The sequence below is a fragment of the Petromyzon marinus genome, chromosome 79 (assembly GCF_048934315.1).
Source record: "Petromyzon marinus isolate PM22_M1 ecotype Great Lakes invasive population chromosome 79, UKy_Petmar_22M1.pri1.0, whole genome shotgun sequence".
Taxonomy (NCBI): Eukaryota; Metazoa; Chordata; class Hyperoartia; order Petromyzontiformes; family Petromyzontidae; genus Petromyzon; species Petromyzon marinus.
Window position 1 is genome coordinate 17,720,346 of NC_133745.1, and position 14,953 is coordinate 17,735,298.

Genomic DNA, 14,953 nt, shown 5'->3' on the forward strand with positions numbered 1-14,953 from the left:
CTGTAGCGAGGCCTCGTGTTTGTCAGGATCTCCCACCAGGGTGAGGCGGTTCATGAACAGCTCGCTGATAAAGGTCGGGTCGCCCGTGTTGTTAAAGATGGGTTCGCCATGAAAGGTTCCAATTCTCCACGTGACACTGATTCTGCTCGGCATCACGCTTTCAGGGAACGCGAATCTGCAGGGGAGAGTGGCGGAGCCTCCCTCCGCGGCCTCCACAATCCTCGCCACGCACACATTGTAGCTGTTACCCTCGGTGCAGATCTCCCCAGCTCCAGCATCTGTGGACGCTAGCGGGAGGGTGGATTTGACACGTCATTGGGCTACAAATGCTAGCTCAACGAAGTGGCATATCACGTGGTCATTTCTATCAGAAAACAATCTAAATTCATGTTTCTAGATGCGGAGGGAAAAACAGACGGACCCAGAGAAAAATCCACGCGACCACAGGGAGAGAGACGGGGCAAGTTCCAATTATACAACAGGCTTCATGGTCGGCATCGAACCCACGACCTCCTGAACACCATGTGAGGTAGTTAACATCTCGCCACCGTAGCACCACCACTATCAGCCATCAACTGACCGCATTATTTCCAACCTCTTAGAGATAGAGGGGGGCAGAGAGAGAGAGGGGGGGATAGAGAAATTAGCATGTCAATGAGAGACCTGGCGCAACTGCAGGAAGCAAGAGCAACAAAACCAGGGGAAACAGAGAGAGAGAGAAGACAAACTAAGTCAAACAAACTTAGTAAATTTTGGAAATGTAATGCAATGCAACACTATTTAAGGCCTCGACACAGAGGCGTTGTTTCTCTGTGTGCCTATGTGTGTGTCTCTCTGTGTGTCTCTGTGTTATCTCTCTCTGCTTATGTGTCTGTCTATGTCTCCGGTTCTGTGTTTTATCTCTCTTAAATGTAACACTCTTTGGAAGAACGTAATCAACCAGGTAGGATGTTGACTGTTATGTTAACCGACTATCTGTGCTGTATTGTATTATATCTCTAAGTTTACTAGGTTTTTTCTCTTTCATTTGTACCTGATGATGATTGATTGTGTTGCAATCGAAACGTCGTATGCTATTATTTAAATTATTATTTTCTCTTTCTACGTCACTTTACCGAAAGAACCAAAGAGTAATTCCTGCAGTCACGATAGCGCCAAATCAAGTTTGATGTTCATGCGGGTTTTGATCTTTTGACTTTAAGCTTTCGTGACTGCAGGAATTCATATTCTTTGGGTCTTTCAGTAAAGTCACGTAGACAGGTTCAAAGAATGTCGTTTTATTGTTATTTTTTGTTATTTTCTTTGAACCTATCTACGTGACTTTACCGAAAGACCCAAAGAATATGGTTTTTGTCTTGTTGCTCAACTTCTTAATGTTACAGCTGAAAATGTGACTTCGATTAAGCACAACTCAAAGGTATTTCAGGAGTGGGTCGTGGGTGATGATTTTACCACAAAACTCGATCTTCAGCGTACTTTTTGCCTCGACGTTGTTGAGATGTAAAGTTGAGGATTCGGTCTTGGTTGGATTTTGCTCAAGTCGCCAGGAGTTGAAATATTCTTCCAATTTCTTGAGGTCGGTGTTCAAGATGTCTTGAGCTGCGCTGAATGTTGTTGATTGGCTGGCCAGTACTAGATCATCTGCGTAAATGAACTTGTGGCTGAATGTGACCAGCATGTTGCTGGTGTAGAGATCACACAAGGCTGGTGCTAATACTGGCCTCTGCAGTAGGCCATTTTGTAGAGTTCGTGGTCGGCTGAACTGGTTTCCGAGATGGACGCAAAATGAACACGTAGTAGGCTTTCGGGACCAATATCCACAATAGAGGTTTTTTATTATTATAAGATCGTGTAAATATATAAGTGCATCATTAAGCCCACCACCAACCCGACACAGCTAATTAGTAAGGTTTATCACGTAAACAAAACATGCCAATGAGTTACTAGTTCACAACACCGGTGTGTTGGAGAGTAAATCTGCATTTGCAATTCGAGTACGACGTTTAGCCAGAAATCACAACCAGCCTCATCAGGCGACAGCCAAAATCAGGTGGTGGTGGGTTTAATAACCGCCCCAGGCCCCGTGCTTTTGGGGGCCCTGCATTTCGATGTCACATTGTTTTAGTTTGAAAGTGTCGGTATGGCCCACAGAGTGTGGTTTGTCCCTGGGCGGCCCTCCACATGTGCCATGATTTATTCTAGCAGAGATTCATGCAGATCAGGAAATGAAAAGGGGGAAAAACAGAGCTTATCACCCTTAAAGCATGGAGCAGATTGTAACTTCTGGTTTAACATGTGCACTGTGGTCATTGAGTCTCGAGCCACCCTTAAGCGAATTGAAAAACAACTCAAAACATGATTAACAGGTACGCAGAAACAGGAACAAGGAAGACAACTGAACCTTATGGCGGGACCCCGGGGTCCTGAATAAACTGGAGTAAAAATCGTAAGTTGTTTATTTATTTTTGGCAACTCCATCCCACCGCGCACATAAACGCCGTGACCCACCTGGCGCGGATCATTCACCAAGCACCCGTCGTTGCCAAAATTTCCATAGTCATAAACAGATCTTTGATTAGCGCATCGTGTAGATCTCGTAGAGAGGAATAGATTGCCGTATCGTTCGCCTTCAACAGACATAAAATGACGTCGCAACGCAGTTCATGCGAGAGCCGGGGGCTTATGGGACCCCGGGATCTCGCCATAAGGTTCAATTGTGGACCAGTTCCTTCCGTATTAAGACTCATCAGCGTAGTATAGTCACCGATGCCCATGACTGCCGAGTTTTAACGGCAGACATGTGCAGGGAGAAATGAGATGGTGATTTCATGTCCGGTTGTTGAGTGATTTGAACTGGAGAGAACCCTGAGACTAATACACACTTATCAGTAAAGTCAACAGCGGGTGATGTCATTGAAAATGTCAGGAGAGCGAAGCGTGACGGTGTTTTCATTATATAAACACGGACAAAAGTTAGCATCACGTATACTGGAGGGATGACGTAGACACAGCGTTGCATATTCCAGAAAGGCTTACAATATTGCATGGAAGGTATTATCTGTTGAACTTCGTTCTCACTGCACGTAGCCAACCGTGATAATCGTATGTGTGAGTGAAGGACAGTAAACTACTGTAAGCACAAAACGCAGTTTTAAAGACGTGAGATTTTAATCTAGATTTAAAAGTAGCACACATATCTCCAGTGGCTTCCTAATGTGGGATGGAAGAGCGTTCCTGACAGCCGCAGAAGCACATCTGAAAGCGCACGATGCTGTGACCGTCTTTGATGGCTTGCCAAAAGCCGTTGCGGGGATGACCCGAGTTCACGTGATGATGGTTTATGCTCCATGACGAGATCAGCAAGGTATTATGGTTCATTTGTGGCAAGCACTTTGGGGCCGTCCATAAATGACGTCACGCACCTGGGGGGGGGGGGGTGGGGGTCAGACATTTGTGACGATGTGTGACGAGGAGGGGGGGGGGGGAGGTGAGAAATGTGACGTCAGGTAAAAATGCGCAACTTTAAATAAATATAGACAACACGTTCTACTTAATTAAATTAACTTGTTAATAAATGTTTTCTCCTACAACATCAGAGTGCAGCGCCACATTAAATACGCACTACAATGGCAATAGTTTAAAGCGATTTGAAGCATGTCATATTTGAGGGGGGGGGGGGTCTGACTTTTCGTGACGCCGTGTGACGAAGGGGAGGAGGGGGGTCAAAAATCGTCCAAAATCGCGTGACGTCATTTATGGGCGGCCCCTTTGTCTGTAATGATACATGTAAATTTGCAGCGAATGAACATACTTGTGTGTAGTATAAGAAATGCCTGCATTTTTCAATATTGTTTTTTTGCTTTTTAGATGTCCAGAGGCAGGACACCAACGAGGGTGCATGTGTGGTGGAACCAATCAAAGTCTCCAGGACTGAGTCTAAGCTTGGATATTACAGCAATCCCTCGCCAACTGCGGGGGTTACGTTCCAGAGGAGTAACCGACGGAAACTGATGGTGAGCCATTGACGTGGGTTAAAGTCTAACCTGGGATGGATTGTCAGTGTGTTAAATATGCAACTATGTAAAAGTGATGAGGTAGTGGTGAGGTTGGAGGGGGGGGGAATCCCTGCTACTGTGAGAGAGAAAATAGTCTCTAAATATACTACTATAAGAATTAACGTACTAAATTTTGATTTAAAGCTTTCGTGACTGCAGTAATGCATATTCTTAGCTCTTTCGGTAAAGTCACGTTGAAGGGAAACAATAAAATAATAAAATATATAAAACAATAAAAATTCTCACGACGTTTCGACCGTTTGTGCTATGGTCGAAACATCGTGAGAATTTTTATTGTTTTATATATATTTTATTATTTTATTGTTTCCCTTCAACGTGACTTTACCGAAAGAGCTAAGAATATAAATAACGTACTCTTAGATCGCCTAATATTGGGCAGAAACATACTCTGTGTCACGACTAACGTGTTTGTGTATTGTGTTTGTTGTGGTAACATTCTTACCCTCCACGACTGGATATCTGTGAAAAAGAGCTTCATAGCCCATCGGATTCCTCCAGTATAAATACAGATTCTGAAGTGTGCTTGAAGACGTTGCAATTGATATGCACAATTTCGCATTAATATGACATCACGTGCTTCAGGTGTTTCTGCAACTCTTAATTGTGACATGCGTTCACGCACAGATTGCAATCGAGTATCACGAGCTTCTGGTGTTTCTTGATTTCTTTATTGTATGTGGTGTTCACGATCTCGTTCCAACTGAGCATCACGAGCTTCTGGTGTTTCATCATTCAAACGATCACGTCGTTTCGCAAGTCTGGCGCGCTTTGCCTCTTCATCTTCATGTGCACGCTTTTATTTGTTACTTTATCCGAGCCTTTTCTAACCGTCGCTTTTGTTGCATTGCAGTTTCTTTTCGATTTCCGTCCCCATGATCTCTTGTTTGTTTAGCATTTGTCGTTACAGTAGTTCCTTGATTTGTGTTTAATTTGTTGCTTTCCATTTTTGTTCCCATGAGTATAGGACAAATCACGCCCCCCCCCACCCCCCAGAGGTTCTTGTAGAGAAGTAAGGCTAGATTTTAAGTTTTCGTGACTGCAGGGATCCATACTCTGTGGTTCTTTCGGTAAAGTCACGTAGGTGACATTTTGTTCTGATGCTTCAACTCCCCACTCCCAGCCCCGCCCACTTCCCTCCCCCACCCCGTCATTTTGTCTGCTCGTCCACTAAACGATAGCACGTACCCCAAGCTCTTAGGGCTAATGGTTACTCCGACTATACAATCCGCAAAGCTATCACTCAAACCATGAAGAAGAACCCTCTTGAGGAGCCTTTCAAAACCATCACTTTACCCTACATTGCGGGGATCACAAAAAAAGATCTCCAAAATCTTGAATATACACAAGATCCAGGTCCGTTTCAACACATTACATAAAATCCGTGATCTGGTTCCGTCTGTAAAAGATGTGATTCCGGACATACAGTACCCTGGTGTCTACAAACTAAGTTGCCTCTGTGGTAGTAGTTACATTGGAGAAACCAAACGCCATGTCTCGGACCGCATTCGTGAACACAAAGCAGACCTTAAACACGGTAGGACCAACACCTCGGCCGTTGGAAGATCATTGTTATAATTCAGTAGGCTCACATGACATTGACTTTTCCAAGACAGAGGTTCTTTGTAAGCCATCTGGCTACCATGAGAGATTCGTTCATGAGGCTATCCACATATACAAGCACAGAGACAATTTCAACCGAGAAGATGGATTCTGGCTTAGCAATCATTGGAAAGATTTGATAAACCATTTCAGGTCTTAATTGATTGTTCACGCTTACAGTGGCTTTCAGACAGCATACATTACTTTATCGTCTCCCCCCTCCTCTTTTCAGAACATAGATGGACTAGTCCTTCTAAATAAACTGCCAAATCGCTGCACGTGGCGCTGACGTTTTTTATATTATAAATAAATACACCGTTTAGAAATAAATAAATTAATGCAAACCGCCACACCTGATGACGACCGTTTGTGTTATTGTCGAAACGTCGTGAGAATTTTTATTGTTTTATATATATTTTATTATTTTATTGTTTCCCTTCAACGTGACTTTACCGAAAGAGCTAAGAATATAAACCAAAGAGTATGAATCCTTGCAATCACGAACGCTTCAAATCTAGAATTCCTGGATATTGTTTTTGGGTTGGGTGATACATTCTCAAAAACTTAAAACCTGCACTACATTGCTCTATAATCACCCAGTTATATAAACCAACATACATTTCAAATATGCATTGTGGTTGTGACAACTAAAATTTATTTAATAATAACAATATGCGTGTCCTCCAGACAGTCTCGTCCCTTCACCTGATGAAGGCCGCTTGTGTTGTGGCCGAAACGTCGTGAGAATATTATTGTGTTATTTTATTTTATCAATGTATTATTTAATTTTCATTCTACGAGACTTTACCGAAAGAACCAAATAATAGGAATATGCGTGTTTGTCTGTCTGTCTGTAACGCACTGGGAGATACAAGAAAATAAGAAAAAACAAATTTGGACGAGTGGGGAGAGGGTGGGTTTTGACGTCACGCCACGCTGGTGAGGTGGAGAGGGGTGATAACGTCACGAGACGCAGAGGGAGCGAATGGTGGTGGTGAGGTGGAGGGGAGGGGGCTGACGTTATTCAACACTATTGAGCTTGAGGAGTATGATGACGTCACGCAGGGCGATGTGAGAAGGGGTTGATGACGTCACGAGACATAAACGGTTGTAAGGAAAGAGACGGGTTGATGACGTCACACGACACAGGTGATTTGGAGTAGTGGGGTTGATGATGTCGTGAGACGCTGGGGAGGAGGCGGGAGAGCTGTGATTACGTCATGAGACGCTGGGGCTGTGAGGATGGGGTTATTACATCATGAGACGTTGGGGAGGTGGGGCAGCGGTGTGATGTCACGAGACGCTGGGGCGGTGAGGGGTGATTATGTTAATAGACGCTGGGAAGGTGAGGAGAGGGGTCATGACATTATGAGACGCCGGAGAGGTAAGGAGAGGGGTGATGACGTCATGATACGCTGGGGAAGTGAAGGGAGGTGGGCTACAGTCTTGTTCTTTCCGACAAATGGCAAACCCGTGTGTCGCGCCGTGCGGCCAATGCAAAAAATATCGAACATAAACAAGTTTTAACTCGTTTTTTTCCGTTTCTTTTCGGCACGCATATTTAAGATCAATATTTTCATATGAAAGGCAAACAAATCACTCAAAATATACAAATACAGTTGATTAATTATCGATTGTCTGGCTGCTTCCAATATCCAGCGGTCTATGGCCGATACTGTGAAACCGCTCCAAAAGCTGTAATCAGTCCGGCGATCGGCACCACTTGCGTGTGACAAAAAAGTAGCTACGCTTGATTTGAGTGTCAAATATTATATTGATAGTACATTATACACTACATACAACTTAATGAAAATACTGCACGTATATGTATTTTTCATAACTAATAACAAAATATACACGTATTATTTGGGTCTTTCGGTAAAGCCACGCAGATAGGAAAATAATAAAAAAAATCAAATATTATGACGTTTCGATCGCAACACAAGCAATCGTCATTAGTTGAGAGCTACTGAAGCAGGAAAGAATATATCACAGGAGCGCTGCTAAGGCAGGGAGTTATAAAGGTTTGAGATGGGTGTTGCCCAAGGGTCAGTGGGCGGGGCTAAAGATGAAATTTGCATGTAAATGTAAGCTAGAGAGAGCTCGGAAAGGAACATCGCCACTTTGGGCTGGAAAAGGATCGCAAGCCGCTGTGGGGGTGGCCATTGTGTAGCGTCGGAAATACTTATGCACACACCACCTGTTCACTTAGCTGCAGTTGCGGCCAGGGGTCTGTAGGGGGCTATAACTTGTACAAGGGGATAGAGAGAGAGTGTCGGACCATAGAGAGGCTGGGTTCCCCTCCCCGACCCCAAGTGAGGGGTTGGGGGGGCCTTTCCAGGACCCCCTGGAAGGTTCCAGAAAGGGGGCGGTACCGGGGACGGAGAATCCCCGGGACGTGTATAAAAGGCGGCTCTCAGGTCGGCTCGAGGCAGTGCTACGAAGATGAAGACCGAAGACCAGCTAGGCTAGGACCCTGGGACCCCAGGACCCAATGCCCTTGTAAGGGCCGAGGCCGAGCGTGAACCAGTAGTCAGGACCCGCACCTTGGCTGGGTTGGGTCAGCCTAGCCTACCTAGCTAGGACCCTGGGACTTCGGGACCCGACGTCCTTGTAAGGGCCGGGGCTGAGTACGGACCAGTGGTCAGGACCCGTACCTTGGCTGGGTCGGGTCAGTCTGTCTCCCCTAGGTCACCCTTAGCCAGAGGGCTCTAGGTTACCCCGAGTGATAGGGCACGTTAGCGCAGAGGCTGTACGTCCCTAGAGAGAGGGGTAAAGGGGTGTCATGTTTCGATTTAAAGCTTTCGTGACTGCAATGATTCATCTTCTTTGGTTCTTTCGGTAAAGTCACGTAGAATGAGAATATAAAATAACACAATATTATTGTGTTATTTTATTTTATCAATTTATTATTTTATTCTCATTCTACGTGACTTTACCGAAAGAACCAAAGAAGGGGTGTCATGTTATCGTTATAAATAAAAGTGTTGCCTCCAAGTTACGTTGCAAGTCTCCTGTAACCCACTAGAATTGTATTGTGAGAGATTAGCATGTCAATGTAAGAAATTTGCTTGTAAATGTAAGCTAGAGAGAGCTCGGAATACAACATCGCCACATGGAGGTGGAAAAGGATGGCAAGCCGCCATTTACTAATACAGCTAACGGTGGCTGTGTTAGTGAATGTAACTCAGAGAGTCGAAAATAACTGCTAACATAGGTAGGTAGGAAGGCAACAACACAGCCAGTTATGACCTAAACTGGTTAATAATGTCCTTCCAATGATTGTTCAGTGTGTACCCATCTTCTCGGTTGAAATTGTGTCTGTGTTTGTATATCTGGACGGCTTCATGGACGAATCTTTGCTGATAGCCAGTGGGTATTCAGAGTACCTTCGTCTTGGCAAAATCAATTTCGTGTGTGCCCACAGCATTAAAATAATGATCAGCCACGGCTGAGGTATTCGTCCTACCGTGTTTCAGATCTGCCTTATGTTCACGAACCCGGTCTAAGACATGTCGCTTAGTTTCTCCAATGTAACTGCTGCCGCAGACACCGCTTTGTTTGTAGACACCGGGGTATTGCATGTCAGGGATCACATCCTTCACAGATGGGATCCGATCTCGAATTTTATGTACTGTGTTGAATCTTGTGTTTGCTCATGATTTTGGAATTATTTTAGGTGACCCCTGCTATGTATGGCAAGGTGATAGTTTTAATTGGGTGCCTGAGATGGTTATTTCCCAACGGTTGGGGTGATAGCTTTGCAGATTGTGTAGTCTGAATATCTATTCTTCTGGCTAGGTGGTGATGGTTGGAAATACGAGCTCTATGGTATAGAGTTTTGTTGAGGGAATTATTCTGGGATGGATGGTGGTGGGAGTCAGGGTTTGGGTAGGCATCCCTATGGGTGGATTTCCTGTAGACAGTGTCCCATTGAGCCATCAGGTCTCTTTTCGATTAAAACATCCAATAATGGTAACTTGCCATCCTTTTCCACCTCCATGGTGAATTTTATGGCTGGGTGTATGTAATTGTGGTCGAAGAATTAGTTCAGAGCTGGTAGGCCATGTGGCCAGATGACGAACGTGTCATCTACGTATCTCTTCCACGTAGAAAGATTTAGCGTGGATGCCTGGATAGCATCTGTCTCAAATTTATCCATGAAAACATTGGCTACAACTGGAGATAAGGGAAAACCCATTGGGGTACCTTCAACTTGTTTGTAGAATGTCCCATTCCAGGTGAAGTGTTGGTGAGGCAGTGTCTAACCAGGGCCAGTACATCAGCATTCAGTCCTTGTTGGACCAAATCTTCAATGATTGCAATGGTGTCAGGCACAGGGAATTTGGTCAACAAAGATACCACATCGAAACTGACAAGCAAATCACCTGGAGATAGTGAGATGTCCTTGATTGAAGATATCAAGTGGGCTGATTTAAGTACAGCTGAGGTGGTCTTACCAGTTATTTTTCTATTTACGTGGCTTTACCGAAAGACCCAAAGGATATGGATTGCTGCAGTCACGAAAGCTTTAAGTCAAAATTTACACCGTACGATCTGGAGCACCCAGCCTAGAGGCTGCATCAGTCCAGCAATTGTCAAACACACATCGTTGTGTTGAAACAAAAGCATAGTAGTACTACGTACTACATCACCCCATGCAGTCTTAGAGATTTGAGTTGTAAGTACGGTACAGTAAATAGTCACTTTTTACGGGACAATATTTTTTTGTCTGTATGTTTATTTATTCCAATTTCACATCGTAAACCAATTTTATACTCTAAAAAACATAGTCTTATTCAAGAATGTGCAAAAATAAATCATTTTAAACAATGATTAGTGATTATCTGGCGTTTTAGAAAATCTGGCGCCTCCTTCCCCCCGATGTCACCGGATCATCGATGATCTACTGTAAAAGAAAACCATCCTCATCCTACCAGGCAAAGCCCACTGAGGTATTAACTTATTTTTCACTAGTGAAATTGCCCGTCATATTACGGGCTCATAACAATTTAATGGAAAAGACTAAAATGTAAAGATTGTATTGAATTTATTCAATCAAAAATGTATCTCTCTATATATCACATTTGGTGTAAATTGACAATCAGCTCCGTAAAGTTTCCCTTTAGATATATTTTGTTGAATCGCCACTTTGATGTTGTTTGATTTTTTGCATCTTGACAAAGCAAACATAAACTAATAATTTGTTACAGTTTTAATAATAAGCTTTTCATGAAAAACACAAAATATATTAAAAATGTCATGAAACTCCACGTTGCCTAGCCAGCGTTACATACAGCATATAGTGTCAGTCATTAGGAATAGATCACCAAAATTATCGATTGACTACACGAAGTGCGGACAGCGGCAATGGCAAACACCTCGAAAACCCAGGCCACTAACGAGCGAAATAAAATGCCTTGAGATCACACCACTCCCCTGGGCAGTTGGCGACAAGGTCCCTTTGCTTATCTCCCCTAAGTTACATTGCCATGGCAGGGCCCAGTCGAAATAGCTGAGGTTAAGTGGCCGCAATGCGTACGCAACTACGCATACAGTCGGGACGTTGCCATTGGTATGGTCACCCCCATCGTGCCTAAAGCCGTATCTTCATCATCATCCATACAACTCATCCTTTGCCCTGTTTCGCCGGAGATCTCAGGTGTCCGATGAGCCGATGCAGCCGCCAACTGCACACAGATCACCCGTACATGACCCTGTGCTGCCCACAGAGCTGGGTGCAATCAATAACGCCTTGTCGCGGGACCCTGCAGAGGATGGCAGTCCGGCAAATGAGAACCCGCGCAAGATGTGCACGATGGCGCTGACAGTTTCCTGGAAAACGCAGCAGACCATTGCACCTCGTTGTTGCCACAATCCTCCCGTTGTTTTTGTCACTAATTGTGGAAGGTGCTAAATCTGCACTGCTAAATAATTCACACCACACATTGTTCGGTGTATGCATTGTTTATTGCTACATGTTTGAAGCGTTCGTGACTGCAGGAATCCATACTCTTTGGATCTTTCTTTTGTCTTATTTTTATTTTATTTCTACCTACGTGACTTTACCGAAAGCACCAAAGAGCATTGCTACATAGTTGGACACAGAAAATGTTGAAATGGTGTCACCAAGTTCTGGTGTGTGAAATTCCCCTTGGCTCCCCGTGGTCTGTTAGGTCAGTCATTCCTCCCTGGTATTAGCCGGGATGGCTCCTTTTTAAAAAGGGGGGGGGGCGGGGGGGTCATGTAATGACCGAAATTCTAGACCACTCACCCCAACCAAATGTGCAGCCAAACAGACTACCAGGAAGTAGGCCATGGCCTCCTATTGGTGCAGAGAAGTCTCCATGGTGATTGGTCGGGAGGCAAGGTTTGAAGGGATTGGAGGAGAGGTTCAAACTGAAAAAGGCAGGAAACGGAGGTTGAGCGTTGAGGCGACGGTTGAGAACCATTGAGGGAGGACGGAGATTTGCTGAAAGGAATACATTGAGAAAAGTTTCGAGAGAAAAGGCTCGAAGGGGATAAAAGGGGAGAGCACAAGGAGAGGGGACGTTCGGAGATAGTTGGAGCGTCAAGAGTCAAGCCAGAAGCAAGGCCCAGTGTTGGTGCTGTGTCAAATAAAGAAAAGGCTCCAAGTACAACATGTTGTGGTCATACTCTTTGGTTTTTTCGGTAAAGTCACGTAGAAATAAGAAATAATAAAATTACATAATAGCGTACGACGTTTCGATTGCAACACAAGCAATCATCATCATCATCAGGTACAGAAGAGCTAAATTTAAGAGAGAGATGAAACACATAACCGCAGATATATAGACGGAGGAGCACACTAAATCAAACAGGGTTTAGCTAAATTTGGAAACCATATAAAGCAACACAGACGGTCGGTCAAAACACAATTAACGCATGGTCTGGTTGATTACGCTATTTAAAAGATTGATAAATTGCAAGTTAAGTTTGAAATTTAAGAGAGTGATAGAATACAGACCGCATACACATATATAGACGACATCCAAGCAGAACGAGTTAGCACAGAGACACATGAGGAGAGACATGCACACAGTGAAGCAGCATCTCTGTGTCGAGGCCTTAAATAGACAGAGACGGCGGGGCTGGGACTGAGAGACAATGGGACACAAATTATCATGAAACAGTAGCACATACTCGGCAAAGGACGGCGCGGGTGGATGACACTAGTTGTCAAGCACATAGGGGCTGCGGAGGACACAAACCCAAGTCAAGACACAAAGGTAGACACACCAGCAGAGACAACACAAAGACACAGACTTCATACCTCCCCGTAGAGGTGGTTCAAACTTGATTTGACGCTTTCGTGACTACAGGAATTACGCTTTGGTTTTTTTCGGTAAAGTCACGTAGAAATAAGAAGTAATAAAATTACATAAGTTTGAACCACCTCTACGGGGAGGTATGAAGTCTGTGTCTTTGTGTTGTCTCTGCAGGTGTGTCTACCTTTGTGTCTTGGCTTGGGTTTGTGTCCTCCGCAGCCCCTATGTGCCTGACAACTAGTGTCATCCACCCGCGCAGTCCTTTGCCGAGTATGTGCTACTGTTTCATGCTAATTTGTGTCCCATTGTCTCTCAGTCCAAGCCCCGCCGTCTCTGTCTATTTAAGGGTCTGAAGGAAGTTGTGGGTTCGATTCCGACCCTGACGCCTGATGTATATTTGGAGTTTGCGTGTCTCTCTCTCCCCGTGGTTGCGTGGATTTGTCTCCGGGTCGCCCGGTTTTTCCCTCCATATTAGGAATGAACCTCATGCGTTTAGCCTATTTGGCCGCTATGAATTCCCAGGCTGCAACATTTTCCCAAAATAGCCAGGTTGCTTCTGAAAAATATCTTCATAACAGCTCTGTTGGACCTTTCTCCTGGTAAAATGAAGAAAATAAGAAATAATTCACCGGTGTAATGTCCGTTAAAGACATGCTAACATGATTCGTAAGAGGTGGGCCACTGCGTGTCTGCGTCAAAAAAAGTCCAAACTTGTTTTTTTCATGTTTAAAAGTTGCACTGCATTGGGATTACACGGGGAGGGGGGTCCTACTGGGAGACCATGGGACTTCATCCTCTTATCTTCAGTTCTCACATGGTTAAACAATGCAAACGTAAAACAACTTACATTCCCACTCTGTGCGCATCTCCACGCGGGTGGCTTCGGCGGGTTCACTGGCTGTTGTCATTAGCAGCCTGAAGTCCACCGAAGACACGGACATTTGAGTTCAGAATCAGTATTTATATTGCAGCAGGAGGAATCCGATGAGGTACAAAGCTCGTGGTCACCTATGTTCAGTAGGGGGCACGGGGTCAGAACGTTACAACAACACAGAACACACACAAACACGATAGGAGTCCAAAGTATATGAAAGGTAACAAATAACTTTAATAAACACGAATACAACTAAGCTCCGATTTAAAGCTTCCGTGACTGCAGGGATTAATCTTCTTTGTTCTTTCGGTAAAGTCACGTATAATGGAAATAAAATAATAAAAATGAAACATAATAAAATAAAATTCTCACGACGTTTTGGCCACAACACAAGTAGCCTTCTTCAGGTGAAGGAACAGAACTGTCGGGACGACAGCGCTTCAATGAACACTGCAAAGCTTTTAAGGTGGGTGGGAGGAGCAGAGCGCCTTGACAAAGGAGTTTACATATCAACAGATGAATTTAGCATTGAAGTAGCTCTGCTCGTGTGTTGGATTAGCAGGATGTTAAAGTCAGAAATTACCATGTAACTGGGAGATTAGCATGATGTTAGTGTGAGGGATTAGCATGTAACTGGAAACAGAAGTAGCTATGTCAAAATCAGAGTTTACATATCAACAGAGGCACTTAGTATATTGACACTAATGAACTGCAACTACCGAACTATCATACAATAAGCCGATGTGAAAGAACTAAGTATAAACTACATCAATATAATAAATGTACTCAATATATTCTTCAATAAGTTGAGCTATTAACATAAAGTAACTGGGTATACACTACACTATATAATGAATACCATATAGTAAACTGATAAAAAAAACTAAAATATAAACTACAACAATGTTATCAATAAACTCAATATACTCTCCAATCAGCTGAGCTACAAACAATAAGTCGTTATACATTACAATTTTACGTCGAAAAAAGTGGCGGTTTCTTTTTTCTTTTCAACGTTAGCACCACGGAAAGCGACGCGCTTTGTTCAGATGGACGAGTCCATCTATGCTCGGAACGGATGAGGGGGGAGAGAGAAACAGCCACGATGCGTTGCT